Source organism: Convolutriloba macropyga, chromosome 10 (genome assembly GCF_964194025.1).
Source record: "Convolutriloba macropyga chromosome 10, txConMacr16.3, whole genome shotgun sequence".
NCBI classification, from domain to species: Eukaryota; Metazoa; Xenacoelomorpha; order Acoela; family Convolutidae; genus Convolutriloba; species Convolutriloba macropyga.
This window is the reverse complement of record NC_134477.1, coordinates 18,877,075-18,892,798: the sequence shown is the minus strand read 5'-3', so window position 1 is coordinate 18,892,798 and position 15,724 is coordinate 18,877,075.

Sequence of the window (15,724 nt, the reverse complement as noted above, 5' to 3'; positions counted from 1 at the left end):
GCTTCAGCCACTACCTTTGCTCGCTGAGTGGGAGACTTTTCTTTAAATACCCTACACTCCCAGATGCGGTGGATACCTTTACACACAATGCAGCGAGGGGTTGCAGGCGTTGCCGATGTTGAGGCTGGTCTCTGAGTGCCCTTAGTTTGTGTATTAGCAGCAAAAATTCTTGAGGCAACTTTGGTCTTTACTACTGAGTTGGTGTTATCCTCAGTTCTTGCCTTCGATGAAGTTTGTTTCATTAAATCATGTGCCTCGGCCTTCTCCTTCAACCAATCGTTGAAGTCAAGGAGTGTTGGCTTAACCCAATGTTTCTTCACTGTGAACAGTGACCAGGATTCTTTCAGATTGGGCGGCAATTTTTGCACAGCCGTGTTGAGATGTGAGGCGCTCTTAAGGTCTGCGTCATATGAAAGTGATTTAAAGACCCCAACAAGACTTGAAATTGTTGCAGAATAGTTTATGATGTTATCACTATTGTGCATCTTTAGTGGTGGAAAAGAGCTGAGTTTTTCTAAGTGTGCACTGACTACTGCCTGTGGTTGGCCAAATTTACGTTCGAGTGTCTTAAGTGCATCCTTATACATTACACCACAGTATGCGAACTCAGCGATGGCGGTTTTAGCTTTTCCAGTTACAAGAGTTTTTAAGTATGTTAACTTGACATCATCAGTCAAGGACTGTGCGTCTATGGCGCTTTTAAATTGTCCGAACCATTCGTGCCACTGCAGGGGATCACCATTGTATTGTGACAACTTCCACTCGGGCAGTGGATCGTTCTTCTTACAAGTAATTGCGTCCGCCAACTGCTTTATCAAATCCGCAGAGTCCAAAGAAGGAGCCGAAGGTGTGGGATGCGGCGGGCCACCCCAACACAACGGGTTCGGAACGGTAGCTCCATACGTTGGCGGAATGATCGGAGTGACAAAGGTGGGGGCGGTACCTGTGGAAGAACTAAATGGATTCGCTTGCATGAAGTCTGATGTTACGTAATTTTGAGCGCCTGCTGCTGCTTGTGCATGAGGGGAGCGGTGCGATGTAGATATATGAGGGTTGATTAACGGGGCCGGTTGTACGGTGTATAAATTTGCAGATGTACGTACAAGTGGTAATGCATTAGGTGGGACTGCTGCCGGAAAACGCCAGACATTTGGATCTGGAGGAACAGGAGGTGCGTGGGTTATGGGCACAAAGTTTTGGGGCTGAAAACTCTTTTGTGGAGGTGGTGGATGATTTAATTGAGGTACGAAATTGTTTGCGGAGGAAATGAATGGTGCAGGCGGAGAATGGGGTAACAGATTGACATTATTCGCCACGGGGTTAGTGGCTTGTAGTGGGAGTGCTTGTGGCGGGGAAGGAGGAAAGCGGAATGCTGGTGGGATTAACGGAAAATGCGGTGGTGCGGGGTTTAGAACGGGGGATGGAGGGGCTGGTACATTTATGTGTGATTGTTGCGGATTATGTGCTAGCGGAGCATTAACAAGTGTGTTTAAAGGTAGTGAACGCGAAGGGCTGACTAAATTCAACTGTCCCGGCATGCTCGACCTGCGAGGGAATTGATGATCTATCTGTAAACCATCGAAGTGCATTGTTGCTTGAGACAGTTGTCGGGCTGTGTTTGGGGCGTTTAGTTGAGTTGGCATACCAAAGTTTATTGGTGGTGATGGAGGCGTATATTGAGGCTGTCGCTGCTCTTGCATGATGTTGTTTGCAACATGTGCATCATTGGTTCCATTGGTTCTACTACTTGGTTCATGGACTGGGTGGTTGATGTTGGCCTCAACTTGACCATGTGTATTGAGATTGAAGTGTGAGTTTGGAAGTTGAGCTGAAGAAGGTCGTTGGACAATTGCTTGGTTGGATTGCGCGATGGAACCAGAAAAGTGCAAACTCGGTTCGTTTGCAACATCTGCCATGTTCCCGGCTGGTGACGAATTAACCCAATCTTGAACAAGTTTCTTGCTCTTGACTGAGCTTCTTTCCGTAAAGAGCCCACTCATTTTGCCTGTACCAGACCCGTCCGCTGATGATTTTGTCATCAACTCAATTTCCTCAAGGGCTGCAGCAGCTACTTCCTTGCGATGATCTTCCTCAAGCTGCTCAATTTCTAATTCCCGCAATTTCGTTTGTTTTTCAATTTCAAGACGTTGTCTAGCAATGCGAAGCTTTGCCTCATGTTGTTTTTTTCAAGTTCCTCCCTTTTTAGTCTTGATAATTCTAAGTCTCGTTGACGCTGACTTGATCTTTTTGAGGAAGTCATATGCGAACCTGATCTTGAGTGGTGAGAGGTATACATCTCTGCTGTCTCTTTGTCTTGGACCGAATTGATATACCCTCGAGCAGCAGCAATGAACACGTCAGTTTTCTTTGTTATAATCTCTAACCATTTCTCAAGGTTCTTACAGGCAGCGTCTGGATCTTCAGTCTTTTGTGCCAGATCAAAGAGCTCTTCATTCTTATCAACTACTCTAGTAAACGCATCTTTGCACTTCACAATCAGACGTTCGATCTTAACTTTCCTGTCTTGCTTATCAACAGCGTTGTTAATTTCACCATAGATGTTATTAAGTTCAGCCTCTAATTTTGCCCTCGCACTATAAAGTTTGTTGAATTTGTCCTGCAAAGTTGTCATGATCTTAAGAAAAACAGGAACCACAAGTTTAATTTAGTACTAATACAGAGTACACACACATGCAACAGCACAACAAAAATGGGTTATACCGAACCCTAGTGTGACGGTTTGCCTAGCAAACCGCCAAAGAGCAAAGATGTTCGTCGAGTACAATGGTACCCGGCGAAAGAAAGAATGAACGGTGCGCAGGAAGCGCGAAACGGGACAGGACGGGGGACGGGACGGACGGGAAGAGACGCCGAACGAATAACGCACGACGCAACGGGAAACCGGACGGACAAGCGGGAGCGTCGGGCGAATGGCGCGCGACGAAACGGGAAAACGGCACGGGCGGGGCGGAAACGTCAATCGGATGGCGCGCGACGAAAGGGGAAAGCGGCACGGGCGGGGCGGAAACGTCGGGCGGATGGCGCGCGACGTAACGGGAAAACGGCACGGGCGGGGCGGAAACGTCGGGCGGATGGCGCGCGACAAAACGGGAAAACGGCACGGGCGGGGCGGAAGCCACAAGCAAGGAGGCGGGAAGATCGATGCTAGCAGACCACAGCAACAAACTCAACCAAACAAGCTAGCCGTAACTCCAGAATAAACTTAAGTCACACCCTAGAAGGAAGGAGAGGGGCTACTGCCAGGTAAACTAGCACAAAACATTATGGGCTTTATCAACGGCATCAAAACATCAAACATGAAACAATTTACGGCAACAGTGTAGTATAACCAAAAGTCGAAAAGGTCAGGAACTTTACTAGCCGTAACTCCAGAACAAACTTAAGTCACACCCTAGCAAACCACCCTACCCAGACAACAAAAGCGCATACTACAAAAATTAATAAAGCTACAACAAATTGCTGGCAAACCAGTGTGGTGAAAGTCACGAAACAAACCAGCCGTAACTCCAGAATGAACTTAAGTCACACCCTAGCAAGGAATGAGACTACACAACAAACCAGCATACTAGCAGAGAGAAATTTTACTACAGTAGAAACTCAACATACATCATACAACAGATAAACGGGGGATAGAAGGAAACAAAGTGACAAAAAAAACAAAAGGACGGAAGCGGAAAATGAAACCAGATAACCTGCGGAAAACGGACGGTAGTGAAAAACTCGAAGAATGGGGAGAGCGAAACGTTTAGTAAAGCGCTATCGGAGAGAACCGACCACAAACTAACCCGTAACTCGTGAGTTAACTAAGTCACACCACCAGTCAGCGGGTAGACTCCCACAACAGCGCAAGACTAAGTGACATTCAGGTTATCAAAGGCTTGTGTGAGTTCCGCCTCCTCGAACGCATGACGGGTGCGAAGCGTTTTACGACGGCGCTTTGAAAGTTTCTTCGGTCGGGAGCGTGTTATCAAGGACCGGAGGTTGTTCTTATGAGCTAAGACTATAGTGAGTGTTTTCAGCTCAAGCGCAGGCCTTTGGTGTAATGCTCTGTACTCTTTAAGTAAACTAAGATCTTTCTGTTTACTTTTAGACACAATGTCTTTCACTAAATGGATGGTAACTAGAGTACTACGCTTGAGCTGATTGTAAATATCAGGAGTTCCCTCTCTGGGGCAATACACTATAGCTTCTATGCGCTCCTGATACTTTTCAAGCACTTCAATAAGCTGCGAAGGTGTTAAAGGCTTATTGTTGTTACTGCGATGACGGGACAATGAATTGTTCACCACATCATGCCATATAACTAGCCTCTTTTTATCACGGAAGAAGTGACTCAATTAAAATTGCGCGGTTTTTCGGACTTTCAAAGCGTTAGGATTAAAACTCAGACCCGGTAATGCGTAAATTCCTTTTTTATAATGGTCTTGTAACGCTTGAGGCAAGGTTTTTATGGCGTGATGCAGTGAACTTGCAGCTAATATAAAAACAGTATAATGATTTTTACAACATAATTGAATTGAGCTTCGCTCAAACTCCGAACCTTGATGTTAAAGGCACGATTTTCACGAGTTACCAAGAATAAGCGCTTATTTAGAAAAAAAACCTGACTTTTTTCTCCAAATTTGAAAAACTTGACCAAATTGTTCTTTTCTTCTTTTAAATTGACAACTTTATGCAACTGTTACATCCGCGTTTAATGATTTTTCTTTAAAATGGTAGGAACAAAGGAATTTTTTTTTCAAATTTGGTCAAATTTTTCGAATATTTTCAAGTTTTTTTTTTGCTACGCTTTTATGTCACGAACAGCAAAAAAATACCGCAATTTGATTATTTCAGGACTTTGACAAAAATTTGTCAAAATTTTTGTTTTTCAAAAAAAAATTGTAAGAGGTAGATTTTTGGGGGGTGCTAGATTTGCCGGTTAGGAAATAAATTTACAACATCAAAAGTAGCAACGTTTTAGTTTGGATAGTTCTTACAGTTTTTGAAGGTCAACAGAAGTGTCTGATTGCCTCGTAGCATCTGCATAAAAGAGCCCAAAAATACTTCGTTGACAACCCACAGCTCTACTCCAGCACCCTGAGATGTGTAAATAGGATGAAATCGGTGATCAGTCACGAGCTGTCCTTTGATAATTTTGGTCCATTTGCTCACATCAAAGTCAGTCTTGTCCGAAACATTAGATATAATTTTGCAACTAGCTCACAACACTGGACACGCGTCGTTTCCTGTCCTCGTGCGTTCCAATACCAAGGAAAATGATGACCTCTGAGGGCAGAACTGTAGTTGATACGAGTGACACTGCTGATTTGAAGCTCAGATCCTCTGTACATGTATCATCTTCTTTAAGTCCGAGCCGCTCGTAATCTTTAAGTATCTGGAAAATCGATGCCTTGGAAACTCGTTCTTGATGACACACGAGAAAACTCATTCATAAGTAACAAATAGTCAATTTAATAAATTTATCACAACGATTAGGCTAAAGAATAATTCTAGTTCTCGAAAGCCGGAATGCGGCACCAAAATAAAGCTGATAAAACTCAGTCTATCGGAACTTTTATTCAAGTTATAGCGCGTTATAAGCAACGTAACTGTGTTAGATCAACGTTCAAGGCAAAAGCATCGTTTACTTGGAGGCAAATCTAGCTTGATCTTTTTTAGCAGGTCTTAGTCTAGGTCACCGATTTAAACTAATCTGTTCAAAAAACTGAATTTGTTAGGCTAAGCGATCAGTTTTGAGCCATTTTGAAAGTTATTCTTAGTGGGAAATCGGCCTTTGTATTTCTCAGAAATAATACGTATGTTGCATTTAGAACGGAAAATCTAAGCGAAAGTTTTGATATAACACGCACAAAAATTCTCTATCTAGTGATATAATTTATTCAATTCAATTTACTCGGTAACACGAATTCTCTGTTTGGCAACAAAAAGTTCAGATTGAGTGTTCTGCAGGCGTATGAGTGAAAAAACTGGTTGGTTTATAACGATGAATCATGCTGTTATTCAATTTATTACAGTTAAATTAAAAGGTACGTAAAGAACTTCAAAAGAATTTACTAGAATGAAATGTTATAGGACAATGTTTTGGTGCCAGATACGAGTACGCATCTTTTCTTGGATCACGAGTAACATTCAAATGATTAGTCATGAAGGCGTAGAAGTGAACAACGGCTGAGCAGTTGAATAAATTGTCCCAGTGGGTTCCCGGGTTCTCCGATTGAACCCCCCGTCTGGACCACAGCTCATTTTTGGCAGTTATCCAGTGTACTGGAGAGAAGAAATAGCTGGGAAGCACTGAAAACTCCAGTCCTAAACAAAGTTCATATACATTAGTAAATAGAAATGGAAAAAGATTTTGAGTGTTTAAAACCAACACGATTAATGTTAGAAGGTTGAGAGAGAACAATCTAATGTAAATTGTGCACAAGATAAGCTTGACATATCTTGACAAGAAGCTCGACTTGCTCAACGTATACTTGGTTAGAGAAATGAAGCCTTGAGGAACAATAAAGATCGTGAGAACGGGTTCGGCCCAAGTTGGAGAGCTCAAGACCAATTGGTGTAAATGGGTAGCACATTAGGCTTGCAAGTAAGAGATGCTGGTTCGAATCCAGTACTGGTCCATTTTCACAGTAGTTCCACCTGCATAGACCCCCTAACAGTTAAGACAATTTGCAGTGCGCTCCTGGATATCAAACTAATACTCCAAATTTTTCTTGGATCTGGTCTGAAGTTACCGTTCTTGACAAAGATGAAAAAACGTTAATTCGAATGTGTACAACTTTTTACAAAGAATAACGCTCAAGGTTATGAGTGTTAAAAATTACTCATAGAATTAGAACTAATTGTGACTCATACCATTTGAGTTCATCAACTGGTTCCCACTGAAGTTGTACATGTCCTTGGCCACTTTCGTAGATAGAGGAGGTCCCACATGATATCTGCCCTTCTTTGACGAGAACACCTTGTTCATTTCTATCAGAAGTTGCTGTGCATAAGAGTGACCTAAGAAAATTTGTCTAAGTCATCACAACTAGTTTGCCTAGTTAGAAACAAATTTGCCGACCCCATATTTAATCTAATTATAAAGAGGCAGCGCGCCGTACGGTACGATTACTGGGATCTATTCTGTCTCCCCCCAGTGTTTTTTACGCCCCCCAGTATAAATTTTATGCTGTTATATAGCACGTTACTATGCAACAAAATAGCACGTGCGCCTGGGGGCGTAAAAAATATGAGCCCACTAAGCTGGGTGGGGGGGGGGGGGGGCAAACAGAACAGAGCTGATTACTCAGTCGATGACAGTATGATGAGAGGTTAATTATGATCTAGTACCTCAACCTGGGTTGCAATGACTTTTGTAAGCGTTCCAGAGATTGGGCAAAAACATGGATGACCTACCTTTGTTCAGATGGAAGATGGCATTGCAGAGGGATCCAGTCACAATGGTGTCACTGGGAGGCAGACACTTCAATCGGTTCCTAAAAAATCTTCTAGTATGCCGATAATGAAAATGAACTGATTTCAATATAAAAATTAACACTTTTCTTATTACGCGTTTCATAAAAATTTCTTGCAACATTTCTGACAACTCAGCGCATTTCCGCGCATTTCCGCGAGCTATTTTCTATGGTTTTTTTGCGCTGAGCTTTTTGAAAATGGAGTGCACTTTTACATAATTACCGGAGAATTCATGGACCTGAGGATGATTTCATAATTTAGGGTATAAGAATAGTAAGAGACTGGACAGATGATGAGATTTCTTATACTACGCACTAGATTATCTTCAGGATCTTGCAAGATACCTATTCATTTGGAAAGATCTTTTCTAAAAGACCTTAACACGTCTTTCTCGGTTATGAAAAGACTTAAGCTCGACTTTAACTAGGAAAATGACTGTTTAATTTTAGTCAATATTATGGCCCCACCCACTAGAGTTTTTAAGTCTTTTCATAAGTCGAGGTCTAGACCTGGGGATTTTACAAGGCAATCTGCAGAGGCTACCTGGTGTCTCCTCCTTGTGTCCCATATACATTCTGCATCCCTGTTAGATCCCGTAAAGTGACTGTGTCTAGGTCAGAGTAGAATCCTCCGTATTTGTACACCACAACTGTCCTGTTCATAGGTCACAGAATCGGTTGGTCACTTGGCTTGACTTCACTTACTTACTGCTAGCAAAACGCAGCCAATAAATATTTGGAAAATTATACAGTTGCCAAACTTGGCACGGTTCATATTTTTACGACTTTAAACGGGCAGTATAACTCTTGAGAGCCATGAACTTTTCTTTCCAAAAAATTCTTTAATCTTGTTTTAATCCAAGAAAAACAATAGAAATTCATACTTGCTTTTTCAACCCTATTTTTTATATCTTTTCAACACAAATTTGGTATAAAAGCAAGTAAAGAATAACTGCTGAACAAATTTTCGTGCAAAAAAACTCAAATCTAGGAATCCATTACAATTGTCTAGAATGGTTGTTTTGTAGGAATCAGGCAGTACCTGGCAGAAAAAAATGTCTTCCAATTTATGGAAAAAAAGATAAATTGAAGTGCTCAAGAAGCTACAGTCTCTTGAGAAACGGTCATACAAAATATGGTAGATTCCGTCAAAAAAAGTGTTATCTTACGAAAAACACGCAAAAAATTTTAGTTTTAGATTTTTCACAGAAAGACACATTTCAAAGGTGCCAAAAAAGTGTTATGGTTTATGAATGTGGCCGAAATGGTTATCTTGCAGAAAACTGGCAACGAAAATCTTTTTAGGAAAAAACATTTATCTTGTAACAACCTGACCGAAATTTGTGCCGGATAATGCATTGCCTGAACAGAATCTGACACGTTTCCACAAGAAAAACATATCTTGCAGACTGGAGGACGTAATTTTCTCAAAAGATACGGTTAATACATTCTTTTTCTGCAAGTTATTTTTGAGGAAACTCATATCCATGAACTGATTTTTACGAAACTTAATTATTTATGAAACTTAAATGCTCATTTCGTAGCATTTTGTTCTTAGGAAAAATTAATTCAGGAGTTCCTTCTGCCTATATTTACATAAGAATTCCCAGTTAATGTGGATTTTCTTAAACCTCTTGAAAAGCCGTTCAACCACTACAGAGCCTAAGGCGGTGAATTGATTCGATAATATTGGTTCGTATTTTCTGCCAGCTGAATTGAACTCTAAGTTTGACCATATCAAACGCCTATACTCGCATTTATAAGCATACGAATAAACAAACCGTTTTTTTCCAATTTCAAAAATTTTTAATTTTTATGTAGCAGTTTTTAACACTGAAGCATCTGCATGGTAGTTAAAAGGTAATTCACAATTTGCATTGTTAATTTCGAAGAAGTACACGCCCCTCCGCGCCTGCTTTTTTATGTTTTGTTATGCTCTATTAAGACGCATAATTCACAATCGGTGATAAAAAACACTGTAGTCCCAAAAAATCTGGTATTCTAAAAAAACTGGGATCCGAAAAAATGACAGCCGAAACAGAACTGGCATCTGGAATGGAACTGGCCTCCAAAACAGAACTGGCATTGGAAATAGAATTGGCATTCGAAACAACAATCATATCACAAACAAAAATGGGATCAGATACAGAACTGGGATTCAAAATAAAACTTAAGTCCAAAATATAAATGGTATCCAAAACACAACTAGGATTCGAAATGGAACTTGCGTCCGAAATGAAACTAGCATTCGAAACACAACTGGAATCCGAAATGGAACTTGCGTCCGAATAGAACTAGCATCCGAAATTAAGCTGGGATTCGAAGTGGAGCTTGAATCCGAAACCGAAATTGCATCCGAATAGCATTTGGGATCTGAAAAAGATTGGCATCCGAAACGCAACTGCACTCTAAAAAAAAAATAAAGAACAAGTAAATTTATCTAAAAGTTCAAGTAAATTTACCTGAATTGTACACGTGTTTTGGTGTTCTTGCACTCTAGTGGTACGGTACCTGCACGTACCTGCAAACGCAGGTAATTTTACTTGAAATAAGCATGTAGTCCCCCAGCTTAATTTATCTGCATTTTACATGAACAGTCCAGATTTTAGGTTATTTTATCTTCACAATTTACCATAAAATCTCAGGTAACTTACCATTACAGTGTACTGTCAAGGTAAAATACCTAAAAACTGCATGTAAATTGTGCAGGTAAAGTTATTTGAATTTTGAACTGTTCAGGTAAATTGCAGTTTAATTGCTCTGGGGACTACATCCACATTTAAAGTAAAATTACCTGCATTTGCAGGTACGTCCAGGTACCGTGCTTCAAGTGTGCAAGAACGCCAAAACACGTGCACGGTTCAGGTAAAGTTACCTGAATTTTTAATATAAAATTACTTGCTCGTTTTTTAAAGTGCAGTTGCGTTTCGGATGCCAGTTCTTTTTCAGATCCCAGATGCAATTCGGATGCAGTTTCTTTTTCGGACGCAAGCTCCACTTCAGATCCCTGTTTTGTTTCGGATGCTAGCTCTATTCGGACGCAAGTTCCATTTCGGATTCCAGTTGTGTTTGGAAGGCTAGTTCCATTTCGGACGCAAGTTCCATTTCGAATCCTAATTGTGTTTCGGATACCAGTTAAAATTTAGACTTAAGTTTTTTGGGATCCCAGTACTGTATCTGATCCTATTTTTGTTTGTGATTTGATTGTTGTTTCGAATGCCAATTCTATTTCCAATGCCAGTTCTGTTTTGGAGGCCAGTTCCATTCCAGATGCCAGTTCTGTTCCGGCTGTCATTTTTTCGGATCCCATTTTTTTTTTAAAATACCAGAATTTTTGGGACTACAGTGTTTTTTATCACCGATTGTGAATTATGCGTGTTAATAGAGCATAACAAAACATAAAAAAGCAGGTGCGGAGGGGCGAGTATGGAACCAAGGAACGGAATAGAACCAATTTACTATTTGAAGTTAGGAAATCAACGCTATTTCTTAGAAAAAAAAGCAAATTCTAAATTACCATTTAACTACAATGCAGATGTTTCAATGTTGAAAACTGCTACATAAAAATTGAAAACTTTTTAAATTGGGAAAAGGTTTAGTTTATTCGTATGCTTATAAATGCGAGTATAGGCGTCTGATATGGTCAAACTTAGAGTTCAATTCAGATGGCAGAAAATACGAACCAATATTATCGATTCAATTCACCGCCTTAGGCTCTGTAGAGTTCGAACGACTTTTCAAGAGGTGCTCATAAAATCTACAAAAACAGGGAATACTTATGTAAACATAAGGAGAGCGAACTCATGAAATAATTTTTCGTTGAATAAAATGCTACGGATTGAGCATTCAAATTTCACAAATAAATAAGTTTCGTAAAAATCAGTTCATGGATTTGAGCTTTCTCAAAATAAAACTTGCTGATAATTATGTCTTCGGAGGATATGAGTTTCTAATTTATTATCTGAAATCACAAAAAAATTCAGGTAATTCACATGAATAATGTGCACGTAAGCAATTTCAGGGAAAATTGTGCAGGTAAATTCTCCCTGCAACAGCTTTACATGCACACTGTTCAGGTAAATTTATTCAACCATTATTTAGTGTGTGGGATCCAAAAGGGAACTTATATGTTTCCGAAAAAGAATTGGCATGCGAAAAACAACTGCAATCTCAAATAGAACCGGCTCCCAAAACGGAGTTGGCACCTGAAACAGAAATGGCATCCGAAACGGAGCTGGGGTTTGAAACAACTGCGGTCTCTTTCTGTGTTCACAGTGCAACTTCATGATGGGTTTCTTTTCAAAAACGTTTTGTTATATAGGGTTTATGGTAGGAGTTTTATCGCAGATGATATAGATTTTCGGTACTCTGGCCTTCACTTTGGCTGTCTAGGTTTGTTAAGCTCACAAGGACACTTGAACAGATTTCCTGAGATAAGGACTGTTTAATGGCACCTAAAAAGGGGCTATTAAAATTAACATTAGGATTCCATAATTTCCATGATCTCACAGAGCTCTTCAAAACTTGTTATTACAATTTTATCTGATTTTTTGATCAATTTATCTGTATCGTTCACTTGAAATCAGCAACCATCCTCAAAATATCACTGAGAAAAGTTGGTCCATATCTGTGAGCGATATCAATCCTATTTGCAATCCCCTCCACTGGTGTATCGTTAAAAATCCTTTCTAAGTTGACAGAATAAAATGTAATATTATTAACTAGATCATGTAAACTGTGCGTACAAATTGATAGATTGATATCTAGAAACTTAGAACAAAGTAGCACTTGTACAGTTAATCCGGAACGCAGAGCCGCGGATTCTATAGCACAACACTGTCGAGGGGACAGGTAAGATTTTCCAGAAGTTTCTAGAAAGAATATTTGATCACGTTTTGAGTTATGAAATGTAAATTCTGGTAGAGTGACAAAATGTTTTCGGTCCGAAATACATAAACTTGCAACAGTTTTCGAACAAACGGTTATAATAAAAACTCTGTATGATTTGAACAAAAAGAACATCAAAATTAATAGTGATATAAATACAAGCTTCAATTTTGTTGTCATAATTCAGAAGCTGTAAACTGGTGATAAACTTTTTGAAATTAAAACAAGCTTCGTTAAGCATCAGTCGCTTAAATAGAGCCAACATTCTCAAAGTGCACAAATTGAAACAGATTGCATTAACTGCAGGTATCTGCGATTGAACGACAGCTAAATAAAAATAAAAACAAAGGATATGCATTATTTTCTGCAGAATAAAAATATGTTCAAATATTTAATCGAATTGCATGTATTGTCAAAATCACAACCGCCCTTCAAAAACATCGCCCTTTCCTCTGAAGAAAATATCAGAAGTTGTAGTAAAAGACTTGCAGGAGGCTTCGGAGATATAAAAAATTTTAAAAAATAATTTGAACTGATTAGTTTTCAGCAAATAATAAAATTAGCAGGCGGATTGCTAGAAAATAGACGCAATAGCTTCCTAGATCCGCAGTCTCAAAAAATAACAAGAGAAACAGACCGAAAAAGAAACTTCTTTTTATTAAATGCTTATATTTTGATAAAGAACCTGATTAGCTCATTGCTGCTTCTATTGGGTGCTCTTAAATAACCTTCAATCAGAGTGACGCACACTCACTTGGCCTTATCTCTTTGAATTAAAGTAACAAAGGTCAATTTCAGAGAGAGGAAGTCATTTTTGGGAGTGAGGCATGTTACGTGTGATAAAAATTTATTCATGTGATAGAACAAAAGACTCTCTCTAGTTAGAGTGAAAATGACGTCACACACACAACTTAGTTGAAAGTGCATGAAAGATTGAAAAAAGCAACAAAAATCTTTGGATTGTAACAGAAGTATTAACGACGAAATAAAAAAACTTGACTAATCCTGACACAATTAATAGAATTGCAAATGACTATAAACAAAAGACTAGACGTAGAATGGACAATAAATGAATTGAGATAAGCAATCAGAAAAAAATTCGATCATAGTCAGCAGTCCAAATTCGGCTCTAGCGAGGTGTTAGATCGAATTTTTCATGGGTTCCATCTACCTACCCACCACGAACGGCAACTATTGTAAATTTTATTAGCGATGTGCTCATCGAAAATGCTAATATTGCTTGGTGGTGTGTTTTGGTTTTTATTTATTCTGTATTTTTGTGGTACGTTTTTTAGCGCCTCATTATGGAATTAGCGCCCAATTATTAGCGTGATCGATTACTTGATTTGTTGTTGGTATTTCCATTGATTGATTGTAATTCTTCGCTTTCTTCCTGTGTTAGTAGCCTAGAACTGAAGCCGGATTTTGTGGTGCCAATTTATCAATTACGTTGCTGTATTTGCAATCAGTTATTGTTTGATTTTGCGACACCACCTTAATGTCAAAGTTCAAAGTTTGATTCAGATGAGCAATTTGAGGTGGTTTATTGTTTCAACCAAATTGTGTTTTGTTAGATGCGATTGCAACGCCAAAAAATTGAAATAACAATAGGAACTGTGCCACTCGTCCATAACAGTTTCAGATAAAGTTCATAAAGATTTTGAACAGGGAAGTAGTATTTCTTCAATTGAAGGGCGTAGTTTTGAAATGGTTGCAATAACAAACTGTTCATTATAAATCTGTATAGGCTTAGAAACCGGATTGGGTGATACAAAATTACATGAAAATGACGTATTAAAAAAAGGTTGTGACAAACTCTTGGACAATAAGCAGAGACCTAAAGATTTCAATTTGTACATTTGTTCGTTGAAGAAGTACCTGAGCGTGAAATAATGGGGTGTCTGTGTGGATGATGTAATTGCAATTAACAAAAAACAATTAAAACTCCAGTCCCAGAAGACATCCATGCAACACACCCATGAAGTTGGGCCATGTTAGGCCTTGCTTAACATTGCTGGTGGCCATACTTTCATGTGGATATGAAAGCAAGGCATGAACCAATATCGGTAAGAATTTAAAACCCGTTACTCATCAGAACAAATGGCCAACTCTATTCAATTGTAAATAACCAAATGAGGAATTTCATTTGGATTTTGGAGGCCCCATATTTTAGACAAGGTCCCATATAAAAAATCGAACAATTTTTCTCGTACAGCAATGGACAGATACTCAAAACACCCCAGAGTGGTAATTTCTTATATTGTGCTCGGAACAAATGTAATAAAACTAGATCCATTAGACCCGACCAAGCAAAATGTCGGACCGAAACAGTTTGAAAAGTTTTGCAAAAACAGTAACTTAGAACTCATTTATTTAAGCGCCTTCAAATGACCATCGGGCAATCGGCATTGTCGGACGATCAAGCAAACCATTGAAAAACATGCTTATATGAAAATTCAAAAATAAAAAATTTAATCTTAAATATCCATTCGCTCAACATAAAACAACCGTAATGACACCCGTTGAGGCTCACTTTGGGTGTCTAATTATTGAGTTAAAGATATCATACCCGGGAGAAACTATTCGACGTCTGAAGTATTTTCAGAAAAAATCAGATATTGAAATTGAGATCGAAAGATTAATGTTCTACTTAACCTAAGAATCAAGAACAAAAGAGCGAAACGCAGAGGACGACGAATCCCGACTGGTGTGGTCAGCAAACGCTCCCCGCCAAAAGCCAAAGAAAAGAAAGATGGTTTTTTATCTGGATCCCGACTAGTGGGATCACCAAACTCTGGGATCACCAAACTGGCTCGTAAAATCCTCGACGGATTATACGATGAGCTTGCGCAGAATGCATCGGTAATCCACCATCCCAACCACTATCCAGATAGAAAACCAAGGCAAGCCGTAGTAACAGTGCGAGGCTCAGATCTCGCTAAATTTGCACGACGTTTGAGCAAAACACCTGTTGGAAAGATTGCACAGAAAAGCGCCCCACGAATACAAAACAGGACAAACTCTAGAACATTAAAACAGCCCATGAAAGATAACTCTCCCGTAAACTGTTCGGGATTGAGCTTGCAAAGAAATTTCCAGATGATTGTATTTAAATTTTCACCAAACAATGTTGTTGAAAGTTGGCACCGTTGCGAGAGCGTTGAGATTGCGAATTCTGATAAATATTTTTGTTTTATTATTTATATCAATTTTAATTACTTATATCTAGTTTTATTCTCATGTCTGTGTCATTATATATTTTCATGTATTAACATTGATTGCAGATATTGCTTAATATTGAGGGAAAGTTGTCCGTTCTATTGCAATTTGGTTCTGGTTCTGTCGACTGCAGAAAA